Source organism: Thermobia domestica, chromosome 9, assembly GCF_964235325.1.
Source record: "Thermobia domestica chromosome 9, izTheDome1.hap1.1, whole genome shotgun sequence".
Lineage (NCBI taxonomy): Eukaryota > Metazoa > Arthropoda > Insecta > Zygentoma > Lepismatidae > Thermobia > Thermobia domestica.
Window position 1 is genome coordinate 183,416,440 of NC_137462.1, and position 22,909 is coordinate 183,439,348.

The window sequence follows — 22,909 nt, forward strand, 5'->3', positions numbered from 1 at the left end:
ATTCATGTTGAAAGTTTTCAAAATCTTCTGAAAACATGCTTGATGTTTTTGCCGTTCTGCATGCATGTTTACCGTGTATGGGCTCGTTCATGCAAGGTGGCTGCTTTATATTTAGGCCCGCCAATCACGACAGCGTAAGAAATCACGTGACTCTCTCCTCCGTCGCATGCCAAGGTCGTTGAAGATGGATGATTGCGTTATATGAGAAGGGATTCTATGCGTAAATCTATTCAGATATACAAATAACTTCCGTGTTTGTGGAAGGTAAAATTAAAAAAAGACTATTGTGTGGAGAAGAATGTAAAGAATTCTGCATATGAAAAACTAGAAAAGCTGAGAGATTTTTAACTTGACGCCACACTTGATGGTGTTAAACGCAGGATAAACACATTGTGCTCCAAGTACAGAAGAGAGCACAACAAGGTAAGAAAAAGCAAATTAAGTGGTTCTGCCGCTGATGAAATTTACATGCCAAAGTTGTGGTACTACAGGGGTGTAGCCAGTAGGTTTATCTAGAGGGGGCGTCGTTTTTGAAGGGGGGAGCTACAATGTACAAAGGCGAAAAACAGTGTTACAGCTAGAAATTTTGAGGCCTGAAAAAAACGGAAAATTTTGGTTTCCGTCCGAAAAACTAAAAACGCTGTTTTTAAAAGTTTTTTTTCTCCATAAACATTATGTACCAGGTAGTTTTTATTATGCTTAACCAAGAGCTACTGACCCGGACCAAACGTTATACCTTTGTGCAAAACTATTTCAATTTAATCCCTTGTACACAGAACCTATCTACATAAGACTGATTTTCCAGCTCAAGTGGTAGTGTGTTGTCTTCGCATTTGGGAGGCCGTGGGTTCGATTCCCGCTGCCAACTATCCTGACGGGTTTTCCAGGGTTTTCCTCAGTCCCACCAGGCAAATGCGGGGATGGTACCTACTAAACAGGCCCTGACCGATACCTTCCCAAATTATTTCCATTGTTATTGTTGTTCTTAGATATCCAGCATAAAATGGCCTCTTAGCTGTATCTGGTGATTATTAAAATAATAAAAAAAATAAAAAAAACAAAAGTCACTCAATTTCTTTAAGATTTCCTGACAAAAAATATTTATTTATTATTCGTGACTCAGCTATATTTCACTTCCTGTTTCACACCAAGTGAAAAAAAAAGCAAATTAAATCCAAACTGAAAAACTGAATAAAAGTTTTTTCACCATATTTTCCACCTGATAAAAAATGTTTTTTAAAACACTTTACAGCATATAAAAATATAATGTACTTACAAATCAGTTTAGTGCCGTTGTTTTGTAGCAGTATTTATAGTACCTTGTGTGTCTTCAAACTGTCAAATATAAATCACAGTAAATTGTGTAATCTGCTGTTAAAAAAAATATCGAAGTCCATTTGTTTATGTAGTTTATATTGACACAAATCTAAGAAAGAATCACACTCACAAAATATTATAATGGTGTATAATAATATAGTTCCATTATCGAAACCTTCTCAATCCAATTTGGACATGATCCGCACAGGAGCACTAGATCAATCGGTTGTAGCATACGTGGTAGCAAGGTTGTACATTTGGTTATTCCGTACACGGAAGAGGTACCGTACTATTTTTCGATAGATAAATAATTTACCGTAAATTATTAATTATTGTAAACTTAGTTAGTTTTAAATGTCTGAAGCGAGGTAATCTTGCAATGATGTTTTAAAAGCTGGTCATTTATTGAATCATTTTTGGGGGGACTAGCCCTGATGGGTTCCCCGTAGCTACACCCCTGTGGTACTACGATGAACTTTCATTTTTGTCGTATCAGGAAGAAACACAGAAGCAATCTATAAGCGAGAGAGAGAGAGAGAGAAAATCATTATTCCAATTACATTTTCACACTTATTCCTGTGTACTGACATGTAGAATTAACAGACCTCGATGGTTACTACTTGCTGATAGCAATCATATTGTCTTGCCATTCGACTCTTCCTGGTCCTCAACATTTCTCAAACCACTAGTAAGTTGGACAGTATGTTGGTACGTGTGTGGGCAAAAAATTCTTCCAACATGCATGATGAAACAAATCTTTCATGCATGTTGGTCATGCAAGTGTGTACGTGTATGGGTCGCTTTACAGACCTATTTTTCTAATGAATATTGCAAACAATGGAGAAAGTCTGGAGCACCCTATTCCATTTGAAAAGACTTATTTTAAACTAAAAATGTCGAATTTACTCTGTTTATAGTGTATATTTACAAAGAATGAGGTATTTTACACTGTGAAATTGATTCAAAGCATAATACTCTGTTATTCATTTTTCTTTTGTAAAGTGATTGTAAATGTTAGCCCCTTGTCTTGAAACTAAGGAGCAATCGTCAACATCAAATCGAAGTTTTTCGATTTTGATACGTTGAAACGAGAGATGAATCTACGTCTAGAAGATGGACGCCATAGTACTAAGTAGCTGGGAGCTTTGCTGTCCTTTTTTATTCATTTTTTCTATTTAAACAATTTTTTACTTTAGTACATTTTACACTTTATTACGATCTTTACTGTGTTACAAATATTTTCACTATGTTTGGCGTCACTCTTCTTCCTTTCTATACATATTATTTGTTGAAAAACATACTACAAAGTTAAGTGTTAACCGGCTATTCGTCCATATCAGATGGCCCATTTTGTGACACATCTTTTATTCTAAAACAATAATCAGTGGTATAGTCGACCTTGGCTTGATTTAGCTGCGACTTTAAAAGTTTATTCGTTGAAAGAGGATCACGACAAGACAAGAATCTACGTCTAATTTTAAATAAATAAATAAATGTTATAGTTACATGAATATTAAGTTTTCGAACAATTAATACTAAAAATAACTATTACTTCAATTAAAACCGACCCTTTTCAGAGTCTCTAATCAAATATCAGCAAAGGAATGTTACTTTTAAATTACCTCAATAACAATATATACATACATGTGAAAGCAATATAATAAGCCATACTATATGATTGGGCATAATACTTAATTATGGTTTATCTACAGTAAAATTCGTTGTTCCAATTTACAGTCATTAAAAATACAGTGTAATTAATCCCCAATAACTCCGGAACTTTATCTATCGCCTAGCAGTTAGATGTGCATTAATATGAATGTTTGATGAGTTAATTATATCCTTCCAACGCTTAAAATTACACTGTTTGACAGTAAACCTTCAATTGTGATGTTATGATATAATAAAATTCTTTGTATAATGATGTGTGATACTAGATTATTGACGTTATACTCACATTGACAAGAATTATAATTACTGCTATTTCATGCGTTGATTTCAAGCAATTTACTAAATTTGTTGTCATTAATTATATACCTTAATTATTCATCTTCGTCCTCATTGAGTATGCAGTACTTAAGCGATAATATAAAAGTATTTTTAAGAACAACAAATTTAATTTGAACAGAAATGCAGTGTATTATGAAGTGTAATTTTATTAGGTACATGTATTAATATTGAGAGATCCCATCAGATAATTTTTTTCTAGAAGTTATCAGCGATCCTTCATACTACAAAACGTTAAATTACATAACATGATGGTTGCACTTCGGGAATATTATCTAAGCAGGTGCATAGATAATCATATTTTTAAATACAGACAACATTAATTTTTGTCATACTTTTCAACTACATAACATCAAAATCACTAGTACTGAAGTTGTGGGAATATTGGCTTTCCGATTTACCAAATTAAATTTACATATTCAACTTAAATTTATAATATTTTCACGACGAGTGTGTGCAGTGATGATTTTAAATTTTCTTCCGGGAAGGGAATTTCAATGCTCCGGGGATGAAAAGTAATTTTACGAAAATACTGCGAATCCACATCGAGTACGATGGGAGATATGGTTCCAGCGTGTGGGGGATGGAATTTCCCGTGGGCCACCCACTAAAATAATCACTGAATGTGTGAATTCGTTTTCAGTCTTCGGGTTTTTACTCTTATTAAATTTAATTTGATAGTCAGTTATCGAGTCACCCCCTGCTTATTCGATCTCATTTTATTATGTAGCTGTTTCTGTATAGCTCATTAGTTAAATTAGAACTCTGTAGAACAGTTTTGTTTAGTTAGTAAACATTAAAATTTAATTTGCTTTTCGTTTAGTGTTTAAATTTCGTCCTTGAAAGGATTGCACAGGTAGTCATTTTTCATCAATTAATTCAGCGTATATAGCCATGCAAAAATCCGGCACTGCTCATTAGGTTTGTAGCTTGCCGGATTTTTGAATGTCAACCGGAACCTCAATTATCGTGATTCTTGATTTATTGCGGTTTACAATTTCGTACCAAAATTCTATGATTGCGCTCCAAATTCGAATTATGGCGGGCACAAAATGTAACCAACTCCGTACTTATGCAATCAAGAGTAGATTTAGTTCGAGCCTTTACTCTCTAGGTAACGCTTCAATTTTATTTGAGGACGTCTGCTTTTCACTCACTAGCTACTGTTCAATGTTGTCTGAAGTACATGTGGATATTTATTTCTCTTTATGTGTTCCTTTTGTATATCGTAAATAAGGTTGAAGAATATTGTTTTAATATATTCCACATAAACTTGTTTTATGCTTGGTTTGTTTTTCAAAATGAAAGTAGCAATGTAAATCACGTGAAGTAGTTTAGTTTGTATGGCATTATATTTTGTCAATTAATATCTAAATCGGAAGTGGTCGTAGATTTCAGTCACGTTAAGTTTTAGTATAGAGATTAGAGTGAAGATAGAATATATTCTTGGGATGCTTAATTGATTCCAGAAAAGACCTTCTCACTATGCATTACCATTTTTACTCTATAGCGATCAATGTTAAAACCGGAAGTAGTTGATTTCTTAACACTTTCGGTTTGAATAGGGATTCAAGAATCAAGTTGTATCTGTTCTTAGAGCGCTAAATCGATTTCAGGAAACCACATCTCGCTTGCTCTTCCCATTTTTGGTCTATGTAAGTCAATATTGAAACCAGAAGTTATAGTGTGTTTCTACCACTTCCGGTTTTAGTAGAGAGTTACGAATGGAGATGAAACTCAGGATGCTTAATTGATTGCAGAAAACCACTTCTCGCAATCTATTACCACTTTTGATATACAGGGTGTTACAAAAAATGTGTCACAATATTTTGCGAGCAGATCCCTCACATCAAAATAAGAAAAAAAGTTAATATGGACCTGTGCTAAAAAGTGGATAGTTTCGGAGTTATAGGGTGCCGAAAAAATGAAACAAGTGAACTTTAAAAAGTTTATAGCTCCACTACTATGGGACCGATCGTAGTCGGGTCAAGACATCACTGAGGAACTGGTATGTGAATTATCCAAATAGCCATGTTTAAAAATGCTCCAGTACTTGCACACCAATTTTTAGGGGCGGGGTAGGTGGAGAGTGATCAAGTACTCCCAAACAGCTTCTCTAAAGATGATTGTTCAAGTCCCGGAGGTTCTGAAAGATGGATATTTGGACAGTTCACATACTAGTTCCTCAGTGATGTCTTGACCGGACCAAGATCGATCCTATAGTAGTTGAACTATGGAACTTTAAAGTTCATTTTTTTTTTTTTTTTTTACGTTTTCGGTACTCTATAACTACGAAATTTATACACTTTTAAGCACAGGTCCATGTGAACTTTTCTTCTTATTTTGATGTGAAGAATCAATTCCCAAAACATTATGACAATTTTTGTAACACACTGTATAGTGATTAAGAGTCTTCATCCCGGCGAAATTAAAATACCGCTAATTTTACAGTAATTATGTGATATCTTCAAATAGATAAAAGATAATCGAAATGTGGAACAAGAGCGCTCTAGACAATATTATTTTACATGAGAAACCGTTATCACGACTCACTTATCTGCTTTCGATTTCGAGCCATTTTGAAAATTGGCATTTATTTTCGCGTTTCTAAACAGCTGGAAACGAAAAGCCACTAGGTGACTTGTGATAACGGTACCTCACGCAAAATAATATTGTCTAGGGCGCTCTTGTTCCATATTTCAATTATCTTTTATCTATTTGAAGATATCACATAATTACTGTAAAATTAGCGGTATTTTAATTTCGCCGGGATGAAGACTCTTAACGTCAAAACCGGAAATTATCCATTCCTAACTTTTGACCCACATCCTGGTCAAAATTGATGGTGATTTACATTTCTGTTCGGGAAAGGATTTCTCCACATGGGAGAAAAAGTTAAGAAAAATCTGCTATTCTTAAGAAAAATCTACATCTGGAGAGACACTTCTATCCTTCATTATTATACAAAACGTCAACATGTACAAAACTGTAGTGCTAAGTTAATGCGTAAACTCACAATTTCAATAAAAATTGAGAAAAATTATTATACGAAGAGGCAACATTTAATATAATCTTTTCCTTTCTCCTGCTTTTACTTTCTTTGTTGCCTATGGATTTTGAAAGCTCTGGTTGCCTTCTCGTACTTTTCGTAAGTCTCTCATTCAGCAATGTGTGTGTCTCTACTAATCCATCCGGACACAAGAATTTTAGCAATTTAAATGAAGTTCACGGAAGAAGATGAAGAAGGAGTGGCAGTAAATACCAGTAAAGGAATGAAAGAGAAATTTCTTCACCATAAAAAAGAGGCATGAGAATAGAAAAAGAAAGTATGGAAAAGAAGCAGCTGGCAGACTCATGAAGGAAGCACCAATTCAACTACATTGCTTGTTGAAGGTGTGTGTTTTTTTGGCAAACAAAATTTCTATTCACTACAAGAAGAAACAACTGAAAGAATAGCTTTTCTCCCTTGTCTTCAGAGATAACTCGAAAGCCACTTTCTTTTCTTTTTCTTTCTTTCTTTCTTTCTTTCTTTCTTTCTTTCTTCCTTTTTTCTTTTCTTTTTTTTGTAACTTGTAACTACAGAAGAAGTCCATAATGAAGGCGATCTTTTTGCAAATCCCGTTGTAAGCCTTTCTCATTATGATTGTTCGTTGCAAGGAAGCTTTTCCAGTGTTCTTACGTGAAAGAACCAGTGAGCAAAAGTCGTGATCGTTTCGTTTAACTTTTAAAACTTGCAAGATGGTAGCAAAATGAGAGCATTCTTTCGGTAGTGCGTCCAGATGTTATACTTTCCAGAATAATTTACATTTTCTTGTGGAGGGGGAGGGGAAGAAAGTTTATCTTGGATACATTAATTGTATTACAATAACAACGAACAATGGCTTTGACTTCCTGAAATAAGAAAAGTTTTTATGATTTATAAAGCCTGAGTTGGCTGCAAAACACACCATAACCACCTGTTTCAAAGATTTAAAATCAGTAATTAACATAATACTCCTACAAATAGCAATAACATCTCTTGTCGAGACCTTTCAAAGCATTTGCATACAGTAATCAATTTACCTACAAATCCTATCAATTCTCTAAACCAGATCTTTCCTCACTATATCTGTCATCATATAGCTTCAGGTACAGTCCGCACCAAAAAACCTGCAACATGAGCAGGTAAGTTTATTGTGAAACGATGAAGTCTTTTGCTCCAAAATAAGTGTACAGGGGAGAACGCCAAGGTTTCTCCTGGCGTGATTCGTGCCGCTTAGATGGTATGTTGATTCCCTTGGTTGTTAGGCGTAATTTCACAATAAACTTACATGCTCATGTTGCAGTTTTTTTTTTTTTTTTTGCTGCGGACTGTACAAACAATGAGTGTAACCTAACTTGTGACTCAGCTACTCTTCTTTTATGCCACCGACGTTATCCATATGGTCCAAAATTATACACGTAAAAGTTTAATTGCTTTTCCATCCAAAGTTCTCGTCATTTCTCCATTAATATAAGAATTCACAACACGATAGTTAGACAATTTTTACATGATCCGCCAGCATGGGAACACATTTCTTCATCTTACGAAACCCCTCTTCAACATGTCCAGAATCAAGCTGCATATGTCAGTTTATTTCAAGTACTGTACATTCAATTAGTCTACACTATTGTGAACTACTATTTGGGGTTGTATCAGTCAAACATAACCACCGAGAATCTAACTCGGAACCACGCTTTTTGGCTAATTGGCCACGAAAACTATATACTCGAAATACATGTATTTTAGCTTACACTACAGTAAAGCCACCATTTGATTTTAGCTGAGAAAGGAAATGTAGTTGTGAGTAATGTTATGTTGAGTGGAGACATTTCTGGGTACGTCTCTTTTCTGTTTTCAATACGGATAATGGGGCCTCGGTAGCTCAGTGGTAGAGTGTTCACCTCTGGTGTATAGGGTTCTCGGTTCGATCCCATCATGACGCGCAATCCACTGGGGATTCGAATCCCTCTTAAGAGCATGGTCGGATTTTTAATTGTCCTGGATCTTTCTGTATTCATGTGCCTGTCGCGTTTGGATCATTCAGAATTGCGCGAATTGCCAATAGCGAACAGTATCCCGGTTGGGACGGACTTAAGAAAAAAATCCCAGCTCAAGGCAAATGAGGTTTGTTATGGACAAATACCGTGTGCGTGGCTTTTTCTCGGGGTTCTCCCTTTCATCTCACTTTCTTCATTCCAGCATTTCATTCATTTCTCACCATCACCGTCTCCTTTAGCCTAGCCGGTGGAAACTATCCTCATGTCGGCCTAGAGGATAGTCAGGACTAAAAAATAGAGTGGAAACAATTATAAATATGTTATTGGCAACTGAGTAAAACAACATTTCACAATTTCATGAAATCATAATGGGCTGAAAACAACATGTTCAAGATTGTTACCAGTATCTTTCATAGTACTTACTATTCTCCGGGCCGCTATGTTCTTGAATATTTTGTCAAGAACTCCCTCATGGGTACATGGTTAGCGTACCTGGGTTCGATTCCCGATAAAGGCTCATGTGGTTCGAATTCAATTTAAACTATGAGTTTACTAATGTAAGTCTCGGTACTAAAATAGTTGCTAAATTCAAAATCAACGATTGATATTTACATATATACTATCTGAAATGTCCCTTAGGATATGCTCTTTAATTGAAATGATATAACAAAAACCCAGCTTAAGGTAAGCACTAAAATTCATGCCCCAAAATTGATTTTAAACTATTTCTAGTGGTGCCTTCACAAACAACAGACGTCGTCAATTTCAGTATGACAAAAACAGAAATTGTCGTCCTCTCCTCCCGTTTGAAACAATACTTTTCAAAAACGCTAGAATGCGTGGCCATTTATTTGTAATAAGGAGTTTATATACCGAGTTCTTCTTCCCATGTTGATGGGGTCATGAGCAAGGGCGCCCATATTGTGGTTTCCAAGGGGGGCAAAATAAGCGAAATTTCAAATATAGTTTCAAATTTTGGTGTAACTATTCTAAAAACACTATTGGGTTTTCGATATTCCCAAGTACAATTTCTTCTAGGGGAGGGAAAGCGCCCCCTGCCCCCTTGATGGGCGCCCTTACTCATGAGATACTAATTTTTTGCATAAACTATGACCTGCTTTCCCATTACGATACGTATTTTAACTAAAAATGGCATAATAAAAACCTAGTTTGAGATAGGTGGCAATTATATTCATAAAATTCATTTCAAAGGGTTTAGCCCTTTTCGGGTGATTCGATCATACACAGGATCATTTTTATTTTTACACATGAGACTAGCCGTTGAGCTCTTCGCCCCAAAGACTCCCGAATTTGCTTGGTCTACTAACTCGCCCTTCTCATCTTTATAACATTTCTCTAGTCTTAAGGAATTTCGAGATATGACCCTCAGATTATAACAATTGCAACCCCCCCCTCCCGTTTCTTTCTTCCCTTCAAAAGAAAACAGCAAGAAACGCAGAAACACTTCTTCAATTATTTTAAACGAAAAATTTAAACATCAAATTTCATGCCTCTAACCTTAACAAATTTCGAGCTATGGTCATCGAATTGCAGCAACATTGGCAGCCACATTCGTTTCATCCCTTGTTGGATAAAAATCAAAATTTGTTAAACATGCGTCTATTTTTAAAATGAGTTCAAATACCGATCTCCAAGTCTCGAAAGATCTCGAGATATGAACGTCTTATTATAATAATTGTAATCTTGAAATCCTTTTAACTTCTTGTTTCTTCTCTTCCCTTCTAGGTCAAATATTGAAAAACGCTGAAATACGTCTCTAATTATTTTAAAAGAGAAGTCCATATACCAAATTTTAACATTCAGAGATTTCGAGACAATGATATTATTACCTTTCTTTTTCTCTTCCCTCGTCGAATTTCCAAACGTGCTTCCTTAGTTGGACCTTACAACAATTCCGGATTTCAAGTCTCTAACTGAACCTGTTTGAACTGGGCGCTGGTCAGTCAATCAGTTTGGACTTCTTTAATATAGTAGAAATCATAATATTATATGATAAACGAAATCGATGTTGTCTGTTGCATCATTACAGAAAAGAAACTGAACCTTTTTGAAATGGATTTTTGAATAAAGTTAGTCCCTATCTCGAACTCAATTTTTATTATGACGTTTTGATTTAAAAAAAAAAAAAACTTGTATCCTAAGGGGAAGAAGGTTCAAGATTTGCCAAAGAAAAAGGATGCCAGAATAGAATATGTCATACGAGCCTAATGTTAGGCAAATGAAACTTGATACAATAATTATTCATTATAAATAATTTGACGCGTATACCAGCATTTTCTAAAGAGGAAAAGAACGAAAAGTATGTCCTATGTTACAAATACATAATTTACAGCTCTTGAAATTGAGATTTAATTATGTACTGTATATCTAGCAAAATGTACTGTACATTTTATGTGTTATTGTTTTTCTTTTCCTGACGGTGAGACACATACAGGACCGACCTTAGAAGTCGCTTGGCCTAATTGGTAACACTTTTGATCAGGCCTAGGTTTCCAGCCAATTTGCAGTGTGTTGCTTGTTCTTGACAAGCCGAGAACGTATTTACACTCTAGTTAGCAGTTCGTGCTTGAAGCAGTCGAGTTGGTCGGGACGGGGACAAATAGCCTCCTGCTGACGTCCTCATTAAATCTTAGACAATCAACCAATCAACACTCGAGTTGGGAGGTATGGTGGCTCAGTGGTAAAATGCTTACCTCTAGTGCGTAGGGTCTCAGGTTCGATCCCCGATCAAGTAAGTTCGTGGTGGACAACATCGTGTCTACGTAGATTTTCTTGGGTGTACTCCTGTGTTTCTTCCGCATTCTCATTCCATGATGTCTTCCATCATTATTATTCACTTCCCTAAATCACCTTAGCCCAAAAGGGCATAATGGTAGGACGTTAAACTGAAAGATTTTATTTCATGTTTTTCTTTATGCTCTAGCGCAAGGCTTTTTTAGGAGCAGGGTGCAATTGGGAGCAATCCGTCCAATCGACTTAAATCTAGCACAATTAATAATAGCAATATGTAACAAAGTAAAACTAAATTTCCAAAATATTATGTTTTTCTTCTGATTTTCACAATATTGCTTAGCATTTTAAAGCATTAGCCTGTAAGTCTTGATTATGAAATTCATAAAAGTACAGAAGCATTGGAATCGAAAAACAAGCAGTACCTAATTATCAAGATGCATATACATACTATAGGAATGAGGGCTTTATTGTTATTTAACAAACAAATTCTTTGTTTTTCTACGTATGAAACCAAAATTTTTCTTTAACTGAAGACAAACAATGAGAAAGGCAGCAAATCATTGTAGAATACATTTGAATTCCTTGTGTTTTTGTTCCTTGTGTTTTGAGGAAAAGGAAATTCTCTATAGTTTGAGCTTGATGGTTCTTATCTAGAATATATATCCTTTGAGATGAAATGTAAACTTAAGACTGAGACTTCTTTTGATGGTGGTTGGTGGTGGAGGAAGAGGGGAAGGAGTCTCCTCGGGGAGTATTCATGGATAAAACAGTTGCGGAAGAACAAGACAGGAAAAAGGGTTAGCAGATAACTACTATGTCTCCAAAATAAATATGTTCAAAATGTTTCGTTAAAAAAAGAGAGAGAGAGAGACTAAAGAAAGACAGTTAATGAATAAGTTGACTGTTGTTCTGTGTTTTACTATTGTCTTAACTATCTACATTCTTCATTGTATTCCCATGGGTAGTGACGTACTATGCGTTCAGAATTAAAATAATGTCTTAGCAAAATTAAGTAATTTATCGGTGTTAACGACGTTGAGTAGTAACGCCATCAGTACTTTTTCAGTTTATGGATTTACATGGGGAATAATTTTTGTTTTCTTTCAAATGAACTTAATGGTGTGAATTTTAATAGCGTGAAAATTAAATATATTTCAGTTGAACGTCCCACGATTTTGATCTTTTAGGCTAAGAGAGACTGCGATTAAGGCAAATGAAAGATGATGGAATGAGAATGTAGGAGGAAACGTGAGTATCCCGCGAAAACCCATGGATACAATGTCGCCTACCACAAACTGACTTGGCCTGGGGACCGAACCCACACACCAGAAGAACGCGCTTCACCACTGACCCACCGTGCCCCCGAGTTTAATGGTGTGATCTTACTGACTTTTTCCCCTTCAAACCTAAGAAAATTACAAGCATCCTCATGTCTAATATGATTAAAGCCCGTGTCTTCGTGTTGGGATGCCCAGGTTCGATTTCTGGTTGAAGCTCATGTGCTTTGAATCTCACGTTAAGCTGTAAGTTTACGTCTCATGTAGCGTTCGTGCTGAAAGGGTCCCTAAACTCTAATTGAAGCACTCTAGTTAAATGTTCCTTGCTTTGTTAAAATATATTTGTATTTTATTTAAATTTAATAATTGTTTAAATTAAAATTTGATTACTAGCACACATTAAAATAATATTTAACAAAATGTGTTGAATTCTTACGAAATACGGGATACTTAAATAGATTTGAGTAACAAGCCAGTAAAATCAAACTATTAAATTTTCAGTTCAATTCGAAGAAAAGATATTTCATTTGAATCAAGGGATTAAAACTCAAAACAAAGATAATACTGTTAAGGCTGTGTTCTCAACTAAGGTTTATATTACTAATAAACTAAGCTAAAAGACCTATAATGTTTTCCAAGTTTTTGCAGAATTAAATCTGGTTTAAACTACACGCTGAGCAAAGCAATGTTTATTGTAAAAATTATTAACGTGTAACAGTTTCGAAAACTTTCCACTTTGGCTTCATCAGACACTACGAATACATAGATAGTGATAGATTTAATATATAAGAGGCAGGGAAAAATCCCTGAATCCTGATTGGTTACTTAAAGCTACAACAGCCAATCCTTACCAAAAAATCGAGAAACAGAAACAAAAGTCATTATTCTCCTTAACTCTCCCCCTCCTGTTGACAACACGTATATTCACTTCTAATAACTAGGCCTAATATAATTAACAAAATAAGTCTCACAAGGAACTTAGAAAATCAGAAATACCAATAATACAATACAAACTATAAATAAATAGATAACACCCAAAGTTACGAAAGCAAACCTGTACAATTAACTGAATTAATTCTTAATAACTTATTCCAACGTTTATCAATTTTAAGTCCAGAGTTCTAGTTCGTATGAATGGATTGAAAATATTTTCACTGTTGAGGTTATATGAGGCGGAATAATTTGTTTTCAAACTAAGATCCTGAACCATTATTTGCGTTTTTTATGCGAGACTTGATAAACCAAAAAAAAAACTGTAGTCAAATGATTACCGTTTTTTGTTTTCCTTTGGAGAGACTCAAGTTCGTTTCTTGGTAAGTTCCATTTCACGTTAAACTGTAGTTTCATATCTTAGATAAGCTTCGGAGCTACCAGTAGATGTTATTAGCTCCAAACAAGCCGAGCAAGGAGAAGCCGGAAATCAACGCCGAAATTACTCGTATCGGAGGACTACCGGTACACAATGCTAAACCAACGTTAAAATTGATTGTTTTGTATTTATGCCATTTCTGAGTAGTGGGGTTATATAGGCAAAAATTACAGTTTAAAGCTGGATCAGAAGCACTTCGATGTTCTCCCAACGAGACTCGAACACGGAACACCGTCCAGCAAAGGCACGTAATATGAGGGTCTTCAATTTCCTTCCGCATTCTCATTCCTCAAATCCTTTAGCAGACATTCACTTTCATTCAACACCTTTAACCTAAAAGGTGTAATTGTGGGAAGTTAAACTAAAGATTTCATTTGATTTATTTCACGAACACATTTTAACAGATTACCTGTAACTAAAATGTAAAATTGAATACGTGCTGGTAAAATTGTAAAATACTCCGTACATAAAAGAAAGAAAATTCGGTTACTAAAATAGAGTTTAGATAAAAACCTCATAAGCTGGCAACAATGTTGTACCTCTAGCCTGAGGTTCAATTCAATTTCCCATTTGATAGTATCCCCGTAGGGACAGAGTCGATGCAAAGATAAAGCGAGATAAAGCGGAAGATAAAACCGAAAAATGAGACAGAGATAGGAAGTTATGTGCTGGAATTATTACAATGAGAAACATGCGATTCTCCCATATTTTGTGTTCCAAAATTATATATATACGTATATATGATAAAGTGAAGAGTTAGCAAACAAACTGTAATAAAAGAATGTTCATTGCATGTTGATAGATGAAACGGGAAGAACCAACTCTATTTCATTGCCGCGTAGGTTTCCCTTCCTCTCTGTACCTGCACGTAATCAAAGAGCTACTAACGGTACGATAAACAGGCGGCTCTTCTCTCTATATATATGTATAGATATGTGTGTGTAATGTATTTTTTTCACTCCGAGATTAAAAAAAAAATACAAGGAAATACTTGAAACTCATTTGTACGGTAAAAAATTAATGTTCTTTCTTTGTTACAAACTTTATTAATTACCATTCTCCCATACATAAAATAAATTAACAGAAACATTTCAAGTACAAAGTATGTCATTGCTAGGAGCATATGTGTCACCGTTAGAAGTATGTGTGTCTCCATTAGAAGTATATGTGTCATCATTAGTAGTATGTATACCGCCGTTAGAAATATGTATGCTACCGTTAGAAATGTGTAAGTAACTGTTAGAAGTATGTTTGTCACCGATAGAAGTATTTGTGCCATTGTTAGAAGAAGACAAAAATAGATGGAATCTCCTACTTAACAGTGTACGGTTTATACAGGATGTTTCAAAACAACACCAACAACGTTTGGGAGATGATTCCTGACACCGAGATAAGACAAAAAGTGTAGACCAATCAGGGTGCACAAATGCTTCCTTTCGGAGTTATAGGCTGCCGAAAATATGTAAAAATGAACTTTAAAAAGTCCATACCTCCAGAACTATGGGGCCCATCGTAGTCGGGTCAAGACTTCACTTAGAAACTAATATCCAAAAATGCATGTTTCAGAATCCTAACGTACTCACGCAACTATTTTTATAGAGGGAGTTTGGCTACGGGTATTTAATTTGAAGAACTCACCAACTACCTCTATAAAAATTGTCGCGGAAGTACCACAGACTTCTGAAACTTAGATACTTGGATAGAACACATACTAATTCCTAAGCGAAATCTTGACCCGACTACGGTAAGTCCCATAATTTTGAAGCTATGGGCCTTGAAATTTCATTTTTTCAAGTTTTCGGCAGCCTATAACTTCGAAAGGAAGCATTTGTGCACCCAGGTTGGTCTATACTTTTGATCTTGGTGTCATGAATCTCCTCCCAAATGTCGTCGGTGTTGTTTTGAAACACCCTGTATATACCACAGCAACAATTGGTGCTAGCAAAATGAAAGAAACAATGAATTATCATTGGCAATGTATAACATACCTTTTAAACGCCATAAAAGTCGTTTTTATCTAAAATTTTCTTGAAAACTACGCATCAGAATGTATCCTCAACTACGTAATTTTCATAAATAGGATGTGATCTGTCGATTAATGATAGTGTTATCTTCGGACAGTATTGTAATTAAACGAAAATTAAAGTATGTAACATATATACTTCCTTAATTATATGTTATAGGATATATTTTAATGCAGAGATCGTAGCGATATTAAACATATGTAAATATATACAATATAGTGACGAAGAAGTTAAAAGTACGGCAAATAACTCTACACTTAAGTCCTCTGACAAACGTGTTAACTTGTAACTATTATCGAGTAGTTATGTTAGCCTATACCTACCTAGTGAAGATCTAGCAAAATTAATCCGGTACGGAGACGTCAACATAATATTTCAGAATGATAAGGAAACTGGTGTATCACTACCCTCCATTATAGGACATAAATTGAAGAAAATAATTTGGGACATCTGAATAGCTTGGTTGTCGATAACAGGTGTCCATAGTTGATTGTTACTTCTATCTTAAATGTCATCCAATTATCTATCAGTATCTTCGACAACTTAGATTAGTTCGATCCCCGGTGAGGGGCACTCTCTCGAAAGAGTGTAAGAGCTTTTTCAGGACACCCACCCTAAATGAGGTTTTGCTGGGGTTTTCCTCATTCACACCAGGCAAATGATGGTATGGTACCTAACATACAGGTCCCAGGCCGCTTCGTTCCTTTCCCAATCCTTTCTTCCTTCCCTTTCCTTGGATTGTGTGATTGGCGACGGACATCATCCCTCATACGTGACGAGCTAACATGGCCATATATGTCGAAAGCCCAGAAAACTAAATCCTATTTCCCTAACTTAGATTAGTGTTGCACAATAAAATTTTCTTGTCTTTTCTCGAAAATTTTTGTAGAATTCTCCTCTTTTTTTTTTGACTCTCAGAAAAATTAAGATTTCCACTATTTTTTTTTCAATTATTTGAATTTCAAAGAACGGCGTGCGGAATAAATAAATAAATAAATATTACTTCCTTTTATATATTCAATATTAATGAAGTAAAGACTTCCAAAAGCCCTGTTAGCTCCGCCAACTAAAAACGGTTCGGCGCCATATTTCTGCAGAAATGACGTAAGTGGTGCCTGTGCACTTATAATAATTTGCTTTCTACCACCTACGTTAAAGCAAAGCCATTCTTGCCGTAAAAATATTATTTATAGCACCCATGATTCAATTGGGTGAGTTTGATAGAGTACACTATGTTCTCCTAATTTTAATGTTTAATAAACGGTATAAATTATGTAATTCGTCGTTATGAAGTTTGCGCCATTCCCCATTCCCCTTCCTCTTGGGTCTGAATATTCGCCTCCTCAGGATTTTCTTCTCAAGTGCTTACAGTCTGTGTTCTTCCCTCAGAGTAAGCGACAATCTTAGGCAACAATACAACACAACAAGGAAGATTAAGGGCCGCGGTGGCTCAGTGGTAGAGCGTTCACCTCTGGTGTTTGGGGTCCCGGGATCGATCCCAGCCTCTGCCAAGTGAACTTTGTGGTGGACAAACACCGTGTGCGTGTGTTTTCTCGGGGTTCTCCCGTTTCCTCCCACTTTCTTCATTCCACCATTTCATTCATTACTCATCATCACCGTCTCCTTTAGCCTAACAATCAAAAACGTGGGACGTAAAACTCAAAGATTTCATTTCATTTCACAACAAGCAAGATAATAGTTTTATGTATTTTATGCTTCAAATTCCTTGAATTTGTGACGACAAAAGATTTTGATCTCAATAACAACACGAATTTCGTGTTTTAGTCGACATTGGGTATGATTTTGGTCTGTTAATATTGATCCTAGATATTTGAAAGTATCCACTTTGTCGAACGTATTATTTTACACTTTGACGCATCTATAATTTGCAGTACGATCCCGGCCAACTTCCATGTATTTAGTTTGCTCTACATTTACTACTAAACCCATGCTGATGCAAGCATTTAATAATACCTCTGTCTTTCTATTGTTCTCCAATCATCCCTAATCATCAGCATACGCCATAACTGGGTGAATAGTATTCACCTCTAGACTCTGGTTGCTATCTTTAATTTTTCTTAGAGCTTACCCCAGAACAGAGTTAAATAATAATGGCGACAACGCACCTCTTTGTTTCAAGCCATTCTCGACGTGAAAGCTCGTAGACAAGAATTTTGCTACTCGGATTTTACTCTGGAATTCATTTAAACACATCTTAATTAATCTATTTTATTCGGTATTCCAAATTCTGTAAGAATGTTGTACCATGATTTTTCCCTCCTAACCGAGTTGTAGGCCTTTGTAGAATCAATAAATAGTTGATGTACCGGGGTATGGTATTTCTACTTCTTTTCAATTGTCGAATAGTAAATATCTGGTCGATAGTTCATCGATTTAACCTAAATGAGTACTGATAATTTACTCTTCGTACGAAATCAATCTTGCTAATAGAATGAGAGTATTTTATAGGATGTTGACAGAAGAGAAATGCCTCAATAATTATTACAATCAGTTTTGTCGCGTTTCTTGTGAATTGATATAATAATTGATTCTTTTCACTCTTATGACAATTCCTGCTTGTTCAGATAAGGAGAATCAGTTTTTGTATCTTGTTCCACAATTTTTACCCACTAGCTAGAAAAATGTAACAGTGGGAACATTAAAAAGAGGAAGTTGTTAAGACACTTTTAAAGAGTATTTATTTTAACTGTTTAGTATAAGAAAATAGAGAAACAGGAGAATAAGACATTTGTTGAACGCCAAATATAAGTGAAAACTTAATGTATGAAAGCTTTGTAGTGTATAACCAATGACCTAGTAATTCCAAGGTTCTTAAGGATTGTAATTATTTTCATTTGATTGCATAGTGCATTTAAATCGTACGTATCCTATGCACAACTGTCGCCATCAAAACTAATTTTGGTCGATTAACTTAAGAATAGCTTATGAAATGAAGTAACGATGGAATAATTTCACATTTGCTGATTATAACTGCGTTGCGACTATCTTTTTCGATTCCGTTATCAACCACTTTAACAAATGTGGAACTAAATACTGTGGTATATAGCATTAATATTGAGAAATTCCTAGCTACAACCTACGCTATTTGATACAGGACATATTAACAAGAAGTGCGAAATTGAGAGTCAAGGTAAAGAACTTAAAAGAAAAAGAATCAAACATTGTTTGTTCGAATCAAAGTGTCTAGACTAGATATAATCTAACTTTGTTTGCTTACGAGTTTCATGTCGTTTTTTTTTTTCAGTGACAAAGCTTTATCCAACCTGAAGTTATAGCTTAATTGAACTATTAGAGACTGAACTCAAAACTATGCAAAAATAAGGCATGGCTCTGATCATTAAACGATTAAGAAATTGGAAAAAGATAAGGAATATAATTAAAAGTTTTATGTTAAAATGAAATGAAACGAATTTTTTTTAGTGTTACGTTCCATGTTATGACCTTTATACTAAAGGAGATGGATGACTAATTGAAGTGAACAATTGTGAAGTAATTGGTGAAATAAAAAACTTGAGAGAACCCCGAGAAAATCCATGGACACGATGTTGTTCACCACAAACTCGTGTGACCGGTGGATCGAATTAGAGGACCACTCACACCTGAGATGAGCACTCTACCACTGAGCCACTTTGCCTTCACTTTTTATATACATTTTGTATATATATATATATATATATTGGAGATAGTGCGAAAGAACTGAACATAATTAATTAAATGAACTGGTAATATACATATATGCTCACTCGCTCTTTTCTACTTCTTCACGCACATACTTCGCCTATTTTCTCACCAACTCGCATTTTATCTCACTTTCTAATTTTGTTTTTCTCACAGCCTCTCTTTCTTACTCGAGCAAACACTTATTTCTTTTGTCTTTCTTATTCTCTCTCTCTCTGCATTTCTTTCACTCAAGAATGAAATCTATCTCTTTCACGCACTCTTTTCCTTTCATCCTCTCTCTCATACATACATTCGTGGGATTCGCAGTGGGATTCAAACCACATGACTGATAGATACATTCTATACTTGTAAGCAAAGCGCCTGCAAGCTTTCTCTTTATCGCAGCTGGCGTACAATTGAGAAAAGAAAAGAATCTTTTAGTGACTATTGAGAAACCATTGAGGTGGAAACACTGTTTTGTGCATGTAGAGAGGAAGAGATATGAAGCTGGGTCCCGCAGCGAAGAACCATATTTTAGAATCAGGGAGGCTTGGAATGGTAGACATGGGCTACCTGATCCAGTTACCATCCCCTGTGGAGGAGGCAGCTTATTTCCCTTGGCGCTAGTTCACATAGTGTCAGAGATTTCGCTTCTTTTTTTGTGTTTGCCTCCGATGCACACACTACACACCTCCTCCGTGTGTAAGGAGCAGAGGGATAGCGTACCCATGTGACTCTAAAAAAAAAAACAGGGGGAGAAAGAAATCTCTGCTAAATCTACAAAGAAAGGTCATTCATAATTCTCAGATTTCCTGTTTACTTCTGCTGTTTCTTCTATTCTATTCTTCCCTCTGGAATAGAATCGAATGCATTCAAAGCTTTATAACACTTTATCCCCAAAACACAAGAAATGCATTTCTGTCTTAAAGCATTTCGGTGCTTTCTTTTTCTTTTTGTATAAGTAGTCTTCGTTTCAATTCTTTTCTATATTTTTAAATAAAGTACACAAAATTAATTTTAGCCTTCTAGTACCTAAAGCAATGGTATTCAACTTTTCCTTTACGATACTTACCCATTCAATCGTGCATTCCGAAATTTAATATAACCTGTCCTTATTCAAGTTATAGGTAACTATGGAGCATTCTTTTAAGCGGTATCGCATCGCAGTTTCAGATGCAAAAATATACAAGTGCGATACGAATTGAAAAGTGTATCACAAATTGCGATGCATCTTTTGCGTCTTTCATTCTTACCACGGAAGCTAAAATAAGGATCAAGCTGAAAAAAACAATATTACTATTATTTCAAGGAACTTTTCTTTGAAGGGTCGGTTGCTGGAAGAAAAAAATGCCTCGACTTTGGGTTATAAAGCAGTTTTCTTCTCTGTCTTTCCTTCCGTTTGTCGGTTTGTTGCTAGTGGGTTATTCTCCAGACCTCCACAGGTTTCGGGTCATCCTATCCTTGTTTCTGAGTGTATAATTTAAAAAATGTCCCTTGAAGAAAAGGCGCATTGGCAGCAAAGAAAACCAGTTCAAACTCTATTGGACCTAGCCGATATATGGTGTAGTATGAATGGGACTTGGATATGGTTCGTAAAACGCAGGAGTGCGTACAGTAACAACATTCTTCAGCGCCGAAAATATAAAAAATAAACTCGTCTTTCTTTCTCTTTACTTTTCGCTTTTCATTTGAAGTATTGATATACTTTATGCCCAATGACGCCCCTTCTAAAACCCAATGGACTTCTTTTATTCATTACTCATTATAGTACAATTAATGTGATACAAAATTTACAAATTGCGGTACAAATTGAAATTTGTATCCCAATTTGCCACACAAAACTTCAATTGAATCGTTGAGTTCGAAAACCGGTCATCTCGATCGAATCTAATTTGAGAAGAGTGACAAACAAAACTAAATTATTCAAATTATTCAATAGAGCAATGACATATAGGGCTATTTTTATTTTCGAACCGTAGAACTGACATTTTTCTACTTTCCAAAAATGAAAATAACACTATATGTCAGATACACATTGATTAATTTAATTTTGTTTGTCACTCATCTCAAATTGGCTTCGGTGGAGATGACCGGTTTTCGAACTCAACGATTCAATTGTAAAAAAAAAAAAAAAAAAAAAAGAAAAGAAAAAAAGTCACTGATAACTATAAAAACAATAAATTTTGGGTTTTATTATTTATTAATTAAATAACCTAGCGTTACAATAAAAAAAATTGAAATACAACTCTGTTACAGGATAATGCTATGTTATTTTGAATTTTACGTACTCCCAGGAAGTCATCGCGTACTTCTGCAAGTACGCATACCCCAGCCTGAATATCACTGACCTAAAGTACTATTACTTTACGGTCCTGATATGCTAATGTAGTGTTCATATGTTTATAATATATTAAATGTTCAAAGTGATGTCTTGACTCGAAAAATGTATTTTTCTCTATTGGAAGAGCCGTGTCTCGACTCAAATTTTGTCAGGAAAATCCTGTCTCGACTCGTCTCGTACGCATCCATACTTGTGCGACTATGCATGTTCCAATTTTATTTTTTTTTTCCGTTGAAAGTAATACTTTCTTAATTTGCTGGATTGGACATATGAACTAATTTTGTCAGCCCCTAACATGGGTATATTTCTGTGTAACTATGTTTTCCATATTTTATTTCGTTTCAAAAATATTTGAAGTTGCAGTGTTGTTAAGCCTAACACATAGCATCGTGGAATATTTTGCTGTGGAAACGTTACTGCTTTAAACGCTTGGTGTCATTTAAAATGATTATTCTGACATTTTAGTGTTTTGCTGGGGGGAAGGGGAATGATGCGCCATAGACAGACAGCTGCTCAGAAGACTCGCATATTTGGTGAAGGACCTAAATCAGCAGAAGAAATGCCACAAAGAACATCCGAAATAGAAGCTACTCCTAAGCGTGCTGCAAGCAGAAGAAATACAGAAGTGAGCAACAATAACATCTGCCAGTCATGTGGAGGACATTTCAAAGATGACAAGGAAGGTGTGAAAAGGACCCAGTGTCTCCACTGCCTGGATTGGATCCATGAACTTTATGAACTTTGTCAAGGCTTAACGTGCTATGCGACTGATTTCATGTGCCTTGGTTGAAGGGAAAAAGATTATTATCTTTCATGTGCTTTGAACATTATCTGTAATGCTTAGCTAAGCCTGGTCTGTTTATAGCCTTACTGGAGCACTCAATTCTCTTGGTGTTCTATTGTTTCATATTGCAGCTATTGCATGAACTTTAATGTTTTTGAATTTGTTTCAGTAGTAGCTTTTGTTTGGTTAAATTAATTTGATTTCTTGTGTTTTGACCATTGGATTTTTTAACACTTGCTCTGTCATGTGGGTTAGATAATGTTTAGCTACATAAGCCTATTTTGTTTCTAGCCTTGCTATAGCATTCAGTTCAATGTTGTAGCTAGGCCCTATTTC